Source organism: Cetorhinus maximus, chromosome 14, assembly GCF_964194155.1.
Source record: "Cetorhinus maximus chromosome 14, sCetMax3.hap1.1, whole genome shotgun sequence".
Lineage (NCBI taxonomy): Eukaryota > Metazoa > Chordata > Chondrichthyes > Lamniformes > Cetorhinidae > Cetorhinus > Cetorhinus maximus.
In genome coordinates this window covers 107,586,877-107,601,954 of record NC_135892.1, presented here as the reverse complement: position 1 = coordinate 107,601,954, position 15,078 = coordinate 107,586,877, and positions in this window count along the sequence as shown.

The window sequence follows — 15,078 nt, the reverse complement described above, 5'->3', positions numbered from 1 at the left end:
CCTCCACCCCCCACCACCCAGGCAGCGTTGAGCGTTTCAGTACACGATTCATGTTAATTGGCCGTTAATTGCCCAGCAAGCGTGAAATCGGGGTCAGGGCCCGATCGCGGGCTGGGGTCACGGCTGCCCTCAGGCCTGCCCACCGTGCCCGCCCGGCGAGGTGAAAATCCAGCCCCCTGGTGGCGCTGTGACTGCTGGAGCTGCTGGCCAATCAGGTGGGCCAGTGGCTCTCAAGGGCGGGACTTCCTCCCACTAGGGAGCGGAGGTCCCTCTCTCCGCTTGTTTAGGCCTCCCCCAGTACGACCCTCACCCCCGTTTAAATCCAACCCATGATATATGATCATTACCTTATTGCTGTTTATGGGAACTTGCTGGGGTCAAAGTGACTGCTGCGTTTCCTATATTACAGCAGTGACTGCGCTTAAGAATCACTTCATCGGCAGGGACCTCGTGAGGTCAGGAGAGGCACCATATAAATGCAAAGTCTTTCTTTCCCCTGCACCTTCTTCAAGTGGTATCTCACTTGAGCTGGGGGGGGTGGTGGGGTTTGATTTAATGCCACACTCTAAGAAAGGCATCACATATAACAACTCTCCTTCAAGACTGTGAAGTGTGAACCTACGTTGTATATAAACATGTACAGTTGTTGTTGTTGCTGCTGAAGTTATTGTTGTTGTTAACCTACATGAAGTGCTTCTGGCGCAGGGCACTGACTGGCAACCTCCTGCCTCCAAGAGCTAGAAACAAGTCGAGACCAGCTGATCGATGTCCTACTGCCGATCGAACCGAAGCAGCATTCGTTTTCCAGTTTCGCTCGGGCCAGTTAATTAGTGACCGGGCCTCATATTTTCAGCTAACAGTCGCACAGAGGGAGGCTCTCTCCGCAATTACTGCCCATCAAGAAGCTCAGGGACCGACTGCTGACAGGTCAGTTGGCCACGCAGGGAAAGGATGTCAATAATTGGATTGTTTGTCGAATTGATTTTCATGCTACCCGAAGCTGTGAAAACATAATTTCTCCAACAACCTCACACCAACCTTCCCCAGCAACCCCCTCCCTCCCCTCCCCCCTCACACTCTTTGTGTTTGGAAGTAGCAAGGCGATAATTCATATAATGAAACCAGCTCCTTGGTCGGCACATCCCATCGCCTGGGATCTCTGCAGAGTTTAGAAACCGGTCGCGTTTATGTGACTGGTAATTCCGCACGTTGTTGTGGTTTGAAGTCACAGAACTCAACATACGCAGATGTACTGAGCTCTGGTTGGATATATTCCTGGGGATGTCATCAACAGTAACAAAAACTTACTTTTACATGTCACCTGTGGCTCAGTTGGTAGCACTCTTGCCTCTGAATCAAAAGGTTTTGGGTTCACAAAAATCAAGGATGCCCCTGCCCCCCCTACCCCAAGTACAGTACTGAGAGATTGCTGCGCTGTCAGTGGTGCTGGCTTTCAGATGAGACATTACACTGAGGCCCCATCTGCCTGCTTGAGTGGATGTAAAAGATCCCATGACACTGTTTCAAAGAAGAGCGGGGGAGTTATCCATGATATCCTGGCCAATACTTAGCCCTCAGTCAACATCACAAAAACAGATGATCTGGTCATTATCAAATCGCTGTTTATGGGAGCTTGCTGTGCACATAGGGGGAGATGGTGGTAATGTCACCAGGCTTCTAATCTAGGGGCCCAGGCTAATTCTCTGGAGACAAGAGTTCAAATCCCACCACTGCAGCTGGTGGAATTTAAATTCAAGTAATAATCTGGAATCGAAAAGCGAGTCTCAGCGATGGTGACCAGGAAACCATTGTCGATTGTTGTAAAAACCCATCTGGTTCACTCATGTCCTTTAGGGAAGGAAATCTGCCGTCCTTACCTGGTCTGACCTACACGTGACTCCAGACCCACAGCAAAGTGGTTGACTCTTAACTGCCCTCTGAAATGGAGCGGCACACCATTTGGTTCAAGGGGCAATTAGGGATGGACAACAAATGCGATGTCCATGTCCTGTGAAAGAATAAATAAAACACACAGAGGCTGCCGTGTTTCCTCTATTACAGCAGTGACTACACTTCAAAAAGCACTTAATTGGCTATAAAGTGCTTTGAGAGGTTTTGGATGTGAAAATTGCTATATAAATGCACGTTTTTTTTTCACATAGCACTTTTAAATTAATAAGACCTAAGGAGCATTATCAAGTACAATTCGACTCTGAGCCATGTCGTGAGGCATTAGGATAGGTGATCAAAAGTTTGGACAAAGTGGTAAGTTTTAACAAGTGTCTTAAAGGAGGAGAGAGAGGCGGAGAGGTTTAGGGAGGGAATTCCAAAGCTTCGGGCCCAGGTAGCTGAAGGAACAGCCGCCAATTGTGAAGCAATTAAAAAAAGTGGATGTCCCAAGAGGCCAAAACTGGAGGAGGGTGGTAGGGCTGGGCAAGGGTATAGAGATGGGGAGGGGCAAGGTCATTGTGGAATTTGAAAACAAGAATGAGCATTTTAAAAATCAAGGTGTGGCTGGACCGGGAGCGGCTGCAGGTCAGTGAGGACAGGGATGAAAAGGAAACCTGACTACAGGCGGCAGGGTATTTGAAGTTATTTTACTACATTAACCCCTGACTCCAATTTCTCCCACACGCTTCCGACAGTGTTCAACCAACAAGCCTAGATTTGTGACACCCTGGTTAGTAAACAAACAGAGCCTTCACTACCTGATTGGATGATTCTCAGCTGTCAGTCAAACTGCCTTTCCACTTCACATTGTCTTCACGCAACTCACCACCAAAGATTTTTAAAACGTAGTCACTGTTGTGGTTTTTTTTATTCTTTCATGGGATGTGGGTGTCGCTGGCTAGGCTGGCATTTTTATTGCCCATCCATAATTGCCCTTGAGAAGGTGGTGGTGAGCTGCCTTCTTGAACAGCTGCAGTCCATGTGGTATAGGTACACCCACAGTGCTGTTAGGAAGGGTGTTCCAGGATTTTGACCCAGCAACAGCGAAGGAATGGCGATATATTTCCAAGTCAAGATGGTGAGTGGCTTAGAAGGGAATTTGCAGGCGGTGGTGTTCCCATGTATCTGCTGCCCTTGTCCTTCTAGATGGTAGTGGCTGTAGGTTTGGAAGGTGCTGTCTAAGGAGCCTTGGTGAGTTCTTGCAGTACATCTTGTAGATGGTAAACAATGCTGGCACTGTGCGTCTGTGGTGCAAGGAGTGGATGTTGAAGATGGTGGATGGGGCGCCAGTCAAGCGGGGCTGCTTTGTCCTGGACGGTGTCGAGCTTTTTGAGTGTTGTTGGAGCTGCGCTCATCCAGGCAAGTGGGGAGTATTCCATCACACTCCTGACCTGTATCTTGCAGATGATGGACAGGCTTTGGGCGGTCAGGAGGTGGGTTACTCTCCGCAGAATTCCCAGCTTCTGACCTGTTCTTGTAGCCACAGTATTTATATGGCTGGTCCGGTTCAGTTTCTGGTCAATGGTAACCCCAGGATGTTGATAGTGCACGCAATTTGAACACAGCAAGCTCTCACAAACAACACTGACCAGAGAATCTATTTTATTGCTGTTGGTTGAGGCATAAATATTGGCCTGGGCTATTTCTGATTCACCTGGGATAGCTATGTACATTGTACTGTATTAAGCCACACGGGTACTAGTGCACATAACACTGTAGTACAACTTGCTAAATTGCATTCTAATAAGTTATGCCATGCTCCCGCGCATGCTGAGGGAGTGCTGCACTGTTGGAAGTGCTGACTTTCAGATAGGATGTTAAGCCGAGGCCCCCTCTGCCCCTCAGGCAGATGTAAAAGATCCCATGGCACTACTTTGAAGAAGAGCAGGGGAGTTATCACTGGTGTCCTGGCCAATATTTATCCCTGAATCAACATCACAGAAACAGACTATCTGGCTATTATCACATGGCTGTTTTGTGGGAGCTTGCTGTTGGCTTATAGGCTACTGTGTTCTCTACAGCACAACAGTGACTACACTTCATTAAAAGGTATTTCATTGGCTGTGAAGTACAATGTGGTGCCCTGAGGTTATGAAAGGTGCTAGGTAAATGCAAGTCTTTCTTTTTTCAGTGCACCACACTTTATTGCACTACACACTCTTATTCAGGTTGCACCAGGTGAAATTGAAAAGTCTCAAAGGGCATCAAAGAATGAATTATGTTTGAAATGCAGTCACTTTATTATTGGATTAGTGCTTCTAGCCGTTAGGTCATTTAGGGAACTAATCATCTTTACTTGCTGGCGCTGGCGATGCATTTTTAACCTTTGGGTAATAAGCTTTTTATCCTTTGGTCAATAACTGCGGGCCTAGTCAGAGACGCCCACATCCCATGAACGAATATATTAAAACATTTTTTGAAGCTTGAATCTCTAGAAGTCAGTGTGGTTCACGCCAGTGTGGAAAATTGAATTAACGTTTTGTCACTTCTCTTTCAATCACACAAATCTAGCAAGGCATCTTTTGGCTCATGAGTACTGACTATAAGGAGTATGCTTAAGTTTAGCCTCTACCTCATTGCCCACTCCCCTCGCTCCACTGTGCTTTCAGCTGCGCACGCCCTAAACTTTGGAATACCCTCCCTAAATTGCTCCGTCTCTCTATCTCTCTTTCCTGCTTTAAGACACTCCTTAAAACCTGCCTCTTTGACCAAGCTTTTGGTCATCTGCCCTAATATTTACTTATACAGCTCGGTGTCGAATGTTGTTTGGTAACGCGTGAGTGCCTTGGGAAGCTTTCCTATGTTAAAGGTGCTATATAAAGGCAAGTTGTTGGGGCGATGAGTTGTGTTGCCGTTCTAATCTGTAACCTTATGTTCACAAATAAGTCAGGAGCTTGTTGAAACAGGTGGTCGTATAGAATTCAGTGGGCACAGTCTCTGCTAGCTGGGTGGATCAGGGGCCTAAGCACCTGGTGGTAAAGTAACAGGGCCCCTGCTCGCTCCCTCCTCCACACTCTGTGACACCAAAGCGAGTGAATGGCTTCAGGAGAGGAAGAGAGAAAATCCAAAATAACAAAGTGAGGTAAACCATAAAGGGATTGAAACAGTATAAAGGACGATTATGATAACACCAGAATACCATCAAAGCCTCAGCACTATACAAATGCTAAACATTGAAAGCACGGCGCACTATTGTGTGTTTCCGGGGAGACGTGTGGTAGCACAGCAGACACCATGTCATAGGAAGTGTTAGAAATTGCAGTAATACTCACTACAGGGTAGCCATTCTTACAAGAGCCCGACCTTCAAAGGGACAGCCTGCGTAAACTGTCAATGCTTAACCCCCTTAGATTCCATTGACATGTGGCTCTTGGACTTTGTTGCTATGGTGACAGTACTTTAGGACATTTAGAGATTGAAAAAATAAAAAAAACTTCTACCTCCTGGTATGGATGTTCTAGAGGAAGAACGGGCTGGGACTCTTATCTCTAGAAACACAAGGGCCAAGGGATGACCTGATAGGAGTCTTTAAGATTATGAAGCGGTCCAAATATGGTAGATGCAGAAAAGATTTTTCCAGTCCCGGCATAGTCCAGAATTAGCTAAGATGCTTCAATAGTCCCTAATGTATAGTCACTAATAGATCCAATAGAGAATTCAGGAGAAACTTCTTTACTCAAAGGCTGGGGTTTTCTGTGCCCGCTGGCAACAGGCATGGTCGGTGGTGTGAGTGGACAATATGGCGAGAAGGCCAAAAATCCTTTTCACAAAGGCGTGAAACCAGCTTGTGATTGTCCGCTCTGCCTGCCTATGGCGGGCCACATTTCCTGCCATCGGACGTCTGGAACCTCATTGTAATACATCAGCGTATTAGGCCAGCCCGCTGGACTCATTCCCGCCCCCCACTCGCTGGATTGTTCATCAATGTTGGCGGGAAAAAATGCCGACATGTTTCACAACAGCACATACGCAACGTGCACCTGACGAGCTGCACCTAACTCGGGACTTCAAGGTTTATTTGCCAACTTTGCTTCGGGCAGCACTCGTAGTCGTCAGCGCCAGGCTTCACAGGCAGCACCACATCACTTTTAGGGGGGTTCACGGGCAGGTCTCTACCTACCAGGACAGCCATATGTGGGTGGCTTGTCGATGGTTGCAGGGCTAGGGCTTTCTTGGGGAAGGGGGAGAAGTGGCCTCAGGTAAGGGAAGAGGCTGCAGGGTGAGGGCTGTACTGGGAAAGGGTAGTAACCCAGGGTGTGTGTGGGGGCACGTGTTGATCTGTGCAAGTGGCCTCAAGATGGTGAGGGCTGAGGAGGCAGTCTCCAGAGGAGATGAGGCCAGATGGAGATGTGAGGGTATGTGTGTGAGAGAGTGAGTGGTGATGTCTCTTGAGCTGGCAGTGAGTGAGATGCCAGTGAATGTGTGATGGGCTTGAGTGTGAGTTTAGAGTGATGAGATGGTTGCCATACCCTGGCAGCATGGATGAGATCATCCATCCTCTATCTGCATTGGATGGCCAACCTCTTTGATACAGCATTGGCACTGACCACTGCTGCCGCTGGACTGATGATGCCACTGCCCGCCCTGCAGCCAGAACAGGGGTAGAGGACATTAGGGCGAGCCTCCATGGCATCCAAATGGCATTCCAGTGACGCGTCATTAAACCTGGGGGCCGCGGTCTTTTTGCCGCTCGTGGACATCTTCCTTGCAGTAGCCGTGGGCTGGAAGCGCTGAGGCGTGTGCAGGCGACTGGACTTTCAATATGGCGCCTGGCGTGATGAAGCGGCGAGGTGATGGCGTGGCGGGCGAATGAGAGCCTGTCCTCCCGCCGTGGAAACGGCCTGTCTCCCGGGAATGTATAAATAATGTGGCAGGTTTGGAATGATACGGCCTGAAAACCCACTATCATGGCATGGCAGCGGCCAGCGGGTAAAACGTCATTTTACCCAACCGCTACCTCACTTAGTGCAAACCTGGGACGATTCCGCCCAGAGGGTGGGTAAAATGTGGAAGATTGTGGCTGTTGATACAGAGATGGTCAGGGTGAATTTTACGCTTTTGGGTGTGGTGCGGCAGGCTGATCCGGAAGTGCAGATTCCCACCTCTGCCCTGTATACAGGCCGCATAAAGCGTGTTGTGGCCAATATGCAGCTGTCCGGTGGGATGCCAGACAATTATAACTGCTTCGGAAGCTTGCTCCCTGACCACACTCCTTCACTTTGCGCCCTTCCAAGTTAGTATCAGGGTCAGTTTCTCATGCTTGTTTTTTTAAATGCCACACCATAGGAAGCTCTCGTGAATTGAGTTAATATAATAAATAGCATTGCGTTGATTTTTTGATTGTAATATGAATAACTCCTTGCTGTGAGGGTTCTGAGAATCGGCACTGTAGGCTGCCACGTCATGAAGCAGGGGGGAGTAATGCCACAGGCACGGCCAGAATTGTAAGTCCCCCCGGCTCTCAGAATCAGTCTTTATTAGTCATTTTGAAGGCACCCGAATAGTTTTTTGAAAATGTCATTAAAGATCATTCTAAACACTGCCACCTTCCCCAGCAGAACCTGCTGGTGCCTTCAACAATGGTCCCATTGGCAGGCCTTCACTGCCTCCCTTGTGCCACCTCGTCTTAGCTGGCATAAAAGACTCCCAAACTTTTCTTAGATCCAACGCCTGAAAAATCCAGCGATCAATGTGAAATTGCGGATGATTGGGTTGTTAATAGCTTGTTAATTAGTTTTCAAAATAGACGGGCAGGCTGCTGATTTCAGCTTCTGTATTATCGCAGATCGGCATGACGATGTTGGGTCAGCGACTCGATGCCACACCCAGTGCTGGGTGGGGGGGTGAACGGGAGGGGACGGTGGGGGTGGGGGGGGGGGGGGGGGGGGGCGGCACACTCAACTTCCGAATGTAAAATTCACTCCATAGAATAGCATATCACAGCGGAGGCCACTCAACCCATTAAGTCTGTGCTATCTCTTTCAAAGACCAAACCAGTTTTGCCCATATCTCTACAATTTTTTTCTCCTTCAAATATTTATCCAATTCTCTTTTGAAGGCTAATATTAGATCTTTTTCCACCGCCCTATCAGGCAGTGTATTTCAATCTGAATCACTTGCTTGTGTGTAAAAGCTTTTCCTCATGTCAGAGTTGTTTCTTTTGCCAATCGCCTTAAGTCTGTGCTCTCTCGATAATGACCTTACAGCTGTTGGAAACAGTTTCTCTTTATTTATTCCATCTAGACCCTTTTATGATTTTAAACACCTCTATTAAATCCCCACTCTTAGCCTTTGTTGCTCCAGAGAGAACAACCCTAACTCCTCCAGTCTATCCATGTTACTGTAATCCCTCAACCCTAGAATCACTTCTGTACTCTCTCCAAAGCCTTCACGGCCTCCCTAAAATGTGGAGCCAAACCAATGTTTTTAAGGGGAAGCTAGATAAGTTTATGAGGGAAAAAGGAATAGAAGAATATGAATAGGGTTCGATATAATTGGGTTGGAGGAGGCTTGGGTGGGCCAGAAACAGTATAGACTATAATAAATATGGTTCTGAAGAAGAGTCATATCGGATTCAAAACGTTAACTCTGTTTCTCTCTCCACAGATGCTGCCAGGCCTGCTGAGTATTAACAGCATTTTCTGTTTTTCTTTCAGATTTCCAGCATCCGCGGCATTTTACTTTTATTAAAACAGCATAGACTAGATGGGCCAAATGGCCTGTTTCTGCGCTGTATATTCTAGTTATTCGATGTACCCTGTTCTCACCCGATGCCTGTTCAAACATTTTCTGGCAGGAGTCATATGCGACAGTCAGAAGTAGAAACCCTGCCGGCTTTCTTCCCTAGGCTACGTTGTTGAGTCCAAGCCGAGTGTCTCTTGTCCTGTCCTGGATGAGAGCAGATAATATGACATGGACCGGCAATCCATTGGGGCGGAATGGACTGTTTCAGGGCTGTACATTCAATGTATTTCTATGTAAAGATAAATCTTTAAACCAAATGAGGATACCCCCACTTCCTAGGCACTGTCGGAACATTCACTTGATCGCTTTACCTGTAGTGGCCTTGAGAGGATGGGCTTCTAACCCTTTTAAGATTTCCCATTGACTGTTAGTTTCTGAAGTGTTGCTATCAACCACAACATAATATTAAGCAAGGCAGTTAACAGAGGGATTACATTGGGCGGGGTGAATCGACTCACTCCAGTTCTTTATCGTCATAGAGTCAATGCCATGGAGTCATTATGGCACAGAAGGAGGCCATTCAGCCACTCGAGTCCATGCTGGCTCTCTGTAGAACATCCAGTCAGTCCCATATTCCCCCATTCTATCTCCGTAGACCTGCAAGTTTATTTCCCCCTTGTGTCCATCCAATTTCCTTTGAACTCACTGATCGTCTCTACTTCCACCACCTTCACAGGAAGTGAGCTCCAGGTTATTACCATTCACTGAGTAAAAAAGTTCTCCCTCACATACCCCCCGTACCTCTTGCCCAGGACCTTAAGTCTGTGTCTCCTAGTCCTCGTAACATCAGCTAGGGGAACTGCTTTTCTTTGTCTACCTGTCAAAATTTTGTACGTCTCTATCAAACCTCTCCTCAACCTGTTTTGCTTCAAGGAGAACAACCCCAGTTTCTCCATCGTAATCTTGTAGCTAAATTCCCTCATCCCTCCTAGGTTCTGATACAATCCAGTGCATTTCCTTTCTTCTCAATTGTGTGCCTTGTTTCCATTTTCCCCTTAAAGTCACTGACTCATGCTGGGTGCCAATTCCATGAACACTGGCAGTCTTGCTCATCTTCATGCAAGCAGTTAGTGCCCATACGCAGCAAGACCTGGACACGGGCTGATAAGTGGCAAGTAGTATTCGAGCCACACGAGTGCCAGGCAATGACCATCTCCAACAAGAGAGAACCCAACCATCTCCCCTTGAAATTCAATGGCATTACCTACCATCGCTGAATCTCCCGCTATCAATATCCCTGGGGTTACCATTGATGACAAACTGAACTGGACCAGCCATTTAAATATTGTGGCTACAAGAGCTGGTCAGAAGCTGGGAATTCTGTAGAGAATAACTCACCTCCTGACTCCCCTAAGTCTGTCCACCATCTACAAGGCACAAGTCAGGAGTGTGATGGAATACTCCTCACTTGCCTGGATGAGTGCAGCTCCTACAACACTCAAGAAGCTCAACGCCATTCAGGAAAAAGCAGCCCGCTTGATCGGCATCCCATCAATCAACTTAAGCACTCATCCCTCCACAACCGACGCACAGTTGCAGCAATGTGTACCATCTAGGAGATGCACTGCAGAAACCTTCCAAACCCATGACCTCTACCACCTAGAAAGACAAGAGCGGTAGATGCATGGGTAGGCAATGGTGTAGTGGTATTGTCGCTGGACTGGTATTCCAGAGATCCAGGGTAATGCTCAGGGGACCCGGGTTTGAATCCCACTATGGCAGATAGTGGAATTTGAATTCAATAAAAATCTGGAATTAAAAGTCTAATGATGAAACCATTGTTGATTGTGGTTAAAAACCCATCTGGTTCACTAATGCCCTTTAGGGAAGGAAATCTGCTGTCTGGCCTACATGTGACTCCAGGCACACAGCAATGTGGTTGACTTTTAAATGCTCTCTGAAATGGCCTAGCAAGCCATTTAGTTGTATCACACCACTACAAAGTCTCAAGAAAGGAATGAAACTGGAGGGACCACTTGACATTGACCTAGGCAAACTCAGCCCTGTCAACCCTGCAAAGTCCTCCTTACTAACATCTGGGGGCTAGTGCCAAAATTGGAAGACACCCCCATCACCATCCCTGGGTATGCCCTGTCCCACCGGCAGGACAGACCCAGCAGAGATGGCGGCACAGTGGTATGCAGTTGGGAGGGAGTTGCCCTGGGAGTCCTCAACATCGACGCAAGACCCCATGAAGCCTCATGGCATCAGGTCAAACATGGGCAAGGAAACCATCCTGCTGATTACCACGGACCGCCCTCCCTCAGCTGATGAATCAGTGCTCCTCCATGTTGAACACCACTTGCAGGCACTGAGGATGGCAAGGGTGCAGAATGCGCTCTGGGTGGGGGACTTCAATGTCCATCATCAAGAGTGGCTCAGCAGCACCTCTACTGACTGAGTTGGCCTCGTCCTAAAGGACATAGCTGCTAGACTGGGTCTGTAGCAGGTGGTGAGGGAACCAACAAGAGGGAAAAACATACATGACCTTATCCTCACCAAGCTGCCTGCTGCAGATGTATCTGTCCATGGCAGTGTTGGTAGGAGTGACCACTGCACAATTGTTGTGGAGATGAAATCCCGTCTTCACATTGAGGATACCCTCCATCGTGTTGTGTGGCACTGCCACCATGCTAAATGGGATAGATTTCAAACAGATCTAGCAACTCAAAACTGGGCATTCATGAGGCACTGTGGGCCATCAGCAGCAGAATTGAACTCGTACACAATCTGTAACCTCATGGTCAGGCATATCCCCCACTCTACCAGTACCATCAAGCCAGGGGATCGACCCTGGTTCAATGAAGAGTGCAGGAGGGCATGCCAGGAGCAGCATCAGGCAAACCTAAAAATGAGGTGTCAACCTCAGGACTACTTGCGTGCCAAACAGCATGAGTAGCATGTGATAGACAGAGCTAGGCGATCCCACAACCAACGGATCAGATCTAAACTCTGCAGTCCTGCCACATTCTGTCGTAAACAGTGGTGGACAATTAAACAACTCACTGGAGGAGGAGGCTCCACAAATATCCCCATTCTCAATGGTGGAGGAGCCCAGCACATCAGTGCAAAAGATAAGCCTGAAGCATTTGCTACAATCTTCAGCCAGAAGTGCCGAATGGATGATCCATCTTGGCCTCCTCCAGAGGTCCCCAGTGTCAGAGATGCCAGCCTTCAGCCAATTCGATTCACTCCAGGTGATATCAAGAAATGGCTGAAGGCACTGGATGCTGCAAAGGCTATGGGTTCCGGCAATAGTACTGAAGACTTGTGCTCCAGAACTTGCCACGCCCCTAGCCAAGCTGTTCCAGTACAGCTACAACACTGGCATCTACCCAGTTATGTGGAAAATTTGCCCAGGTATGTGCTGTCTACAAAAAGCAGGACAAATCCAACCTGGCCAATTACTGCCCCATCAATCTACTCTCGATCATCAGCAAAGTAATGGAAGGGGTCATCAACAGTGCTATCAAGCTGCACTTGCTTAGCAATAAGCTGCTCACTGACACCCAGTTTGGGTTTGACCAGGGCCACTCAGCCCCTGACCTCGTTACAGCCTTGGTTCAAACATGGACAAAAGAGCTGAACTCCCGAGGTGAGGTGAGAGTGACTGCCCTTAACATCAAGGCCACTTTTGACCGAGTGTGGCATCAAGGAGCCCTAAAAAAACTGGAGTCAATGGGAATCAGGGGGAAAACTCTCCACTGGTTGGAGGCATACCTAGCACAAAGGAAGAAGGTTGTGGTTATTGGATGTCAGTCATCTCAGCTTCAGGACATCACTGCAGGAGTTCCTCAGGGCAGTGCCCTCGGTCCAACCATCTTCAGCTGCTTCATCAATGACCTTCCTTCCATCGTAAGGTCAGAAATGGGGATGTTCACTGATGATTGCACAATGTTCAGCACCATTCGCGACTCCTCAGATCCTAAAGCAGTCCATGTCCAAATGCAGCAAGACCTGGGCAATATCCAGGCTTGGGCTGACAAGTGACAAGTAACATTTGTGCCACACAAGTGCCAGACAATGACCATCTCCAACAAGAGAGAATCTAACAATTGAGCCTTGACAGCTAATGGCATTACCATCGCTGAATCCTCCACTTTCAACATCCTGGGGGTTACCTTTGATCAGAAACTGAACTGGACTAGCCATATAAATACTGTGGCAACAAAAGCAGGCCAGAGGCTAGGGATCCTGCATTGAGTAACTCACCTCCTGAATCCCCAAATCTTGACAATCATCTACAAGGCACAAGTCAGGAGTGTGATGGAATACTCCCCACTTGCCTGGATGAGTGCGGCTCCAACAGCACTCAAGAAGCTTGACGCCATCCAGGACAAAGCAGCCCAAATGATTGGCACCCGATCCACAAACATTCACTCCCTCCACCACCGACGCACAGTAGCATCAGTGTGCACCATCTACAAGATGCACTGCAAGAATTCACCAAGGCTCCTTAGACAGCACCTCCCAAACCCACGACCACTACCATTTAGAAGGACAAGGGCAGAAGATAGATGGGAACACCACCACCTGGATGTTCCCCTCCAAGTCACTCACCATCCTGACTTGGAAATATATCGCCATTCCTTCACTGTCGCTGCGCCAGAATCCTGGAACTCCCTCCCTAACAGCACGGTGGGTGTACCTACACCACATGGACTGCAGCGGTTCAAGAAAGCAGCTCACCACCACCTTCTCAAGGGCAACTATGGATCGGCAATAAATGCTGGCCTAGCCAGCGACGTCCACATCTCGTGAAAGAATGAAAAAAAATGACACAGTCAGGGCACGTGATTTTTCATAGCACATCATCTGGTGAATTGCTATACTTGCTGAATTGCTAGCAGGTAAAACTCCTGCCTTGGACTCAGAAGATTGTAGGTTCAAGTCCCCCTCTACAGGCTTGAGCATATTCATCTAAGATAACACTCCAGCGCAGCGCTGATCAAGTTCTGTACTGTTTTGAGGTGGTGTCTTTCAGGTAAGACATCGAATTTCAGCCCCATCTGCCCTCTCAGGTGGATGTGAAAGATCCCATGGACACTTTAAGAGCAGGGGAGTTCTGCCCAGTGCCCTCGTCAATATTTATCCCTCAACCCTGATCTCTGAAGAAACAGATTAGCTGTTCATGAACTCATTATGTTTGTGGGACCTTGCTATGCTTAAATTGGTTGCCATGTTTCCTAGATTACAACAGTGACTACACTTCAAAAGTTCTTCATTGGCTGTAAAGCGCTCTGGGATTTGAAAAGAAAGAAAGCAAGAGCGTAATGTAACTGAGTGGAGAGAGAGAACTAGAAAAGCATAGAGATGGAGAGAGAGAGAGAGGGAGGGAGAGAGAGAGGACAACTACTATATAATGATGGAGACAGAGGGGAATAAAAGTATAACTGGATGTTTATGTCCCAGTTTGCAACACAGTGATCTGTCTCCCAATTTAATGTAGTGTTTAGCGAACTTGCCCATGGCTTAATCATGGAATTAAATCACATGGGTGCTTTAGGATGAGCAATTTGATGTGTATTCTTTCTCCAGGAATCCAGCAGAAGTCCAGGGGCCACTGTTTACAGTGTATGGGAACGGACATAGAGTCAGGGTTGTGTTGACACTTGGGGTGAGATTTTAACTCATTTCAAACTCACCCACTTGCATGGAGTTAAAATCAGGCCCTTGGTGAGGAACCAATGCATGACTGGTCATCGATTGCCTTGGAATGGAGCTTGGCGATGCCTTCAGGAGACGAGGGAAATTGGGGGGAAGATTAATGGAGGAAATCAGACAGAGGGCAAAAGGAGGAGGAAATTATTTGGAAACCGTGGCAACTTGAGTAACTGATACCTTCATTTCACAAGGCAGAGACGTGTGAAAAACAGGTTGCTGTTTCAAAAATTTGCAAGTGTGGTGTTAAGGGGAGGAGACAGTGAAATCAGAATTTACAGGTGCAGTGTGCATGGGCCCTAGGGGTGTATGATAGGAATTCATAGAAACATAAAAGGGGAAGGAAATATGAGAGGATTAACCGTTGAAGATATTACTGGTACGGGATTGAAGCAGCTTTGGGCTCAACCTTTGTGCACACATTATAGTGTCTTGCACATTACAAACTTTATTTCCATGTAAGACAATCATTTCCATAAAGCGAATGAAATAAAAATGTGAGAGATATAAAACGGTGATTTACTATTGCCTGTTTCACATCAGGAAACATACCTGGTGAAGACCTGATTTGGGAGTGGGCTGGGAAGATTTGAGAAAAAAAATGACGACTAGCGTTTGCATAGCATCATTCACAATCTCAGTCCAAAAGTGTTTCACTGTATGTTTTTGAAGTCTAGTCACCATTTTACTGCCAATTTGTGCACAGGAAGCTCCCACAAACAG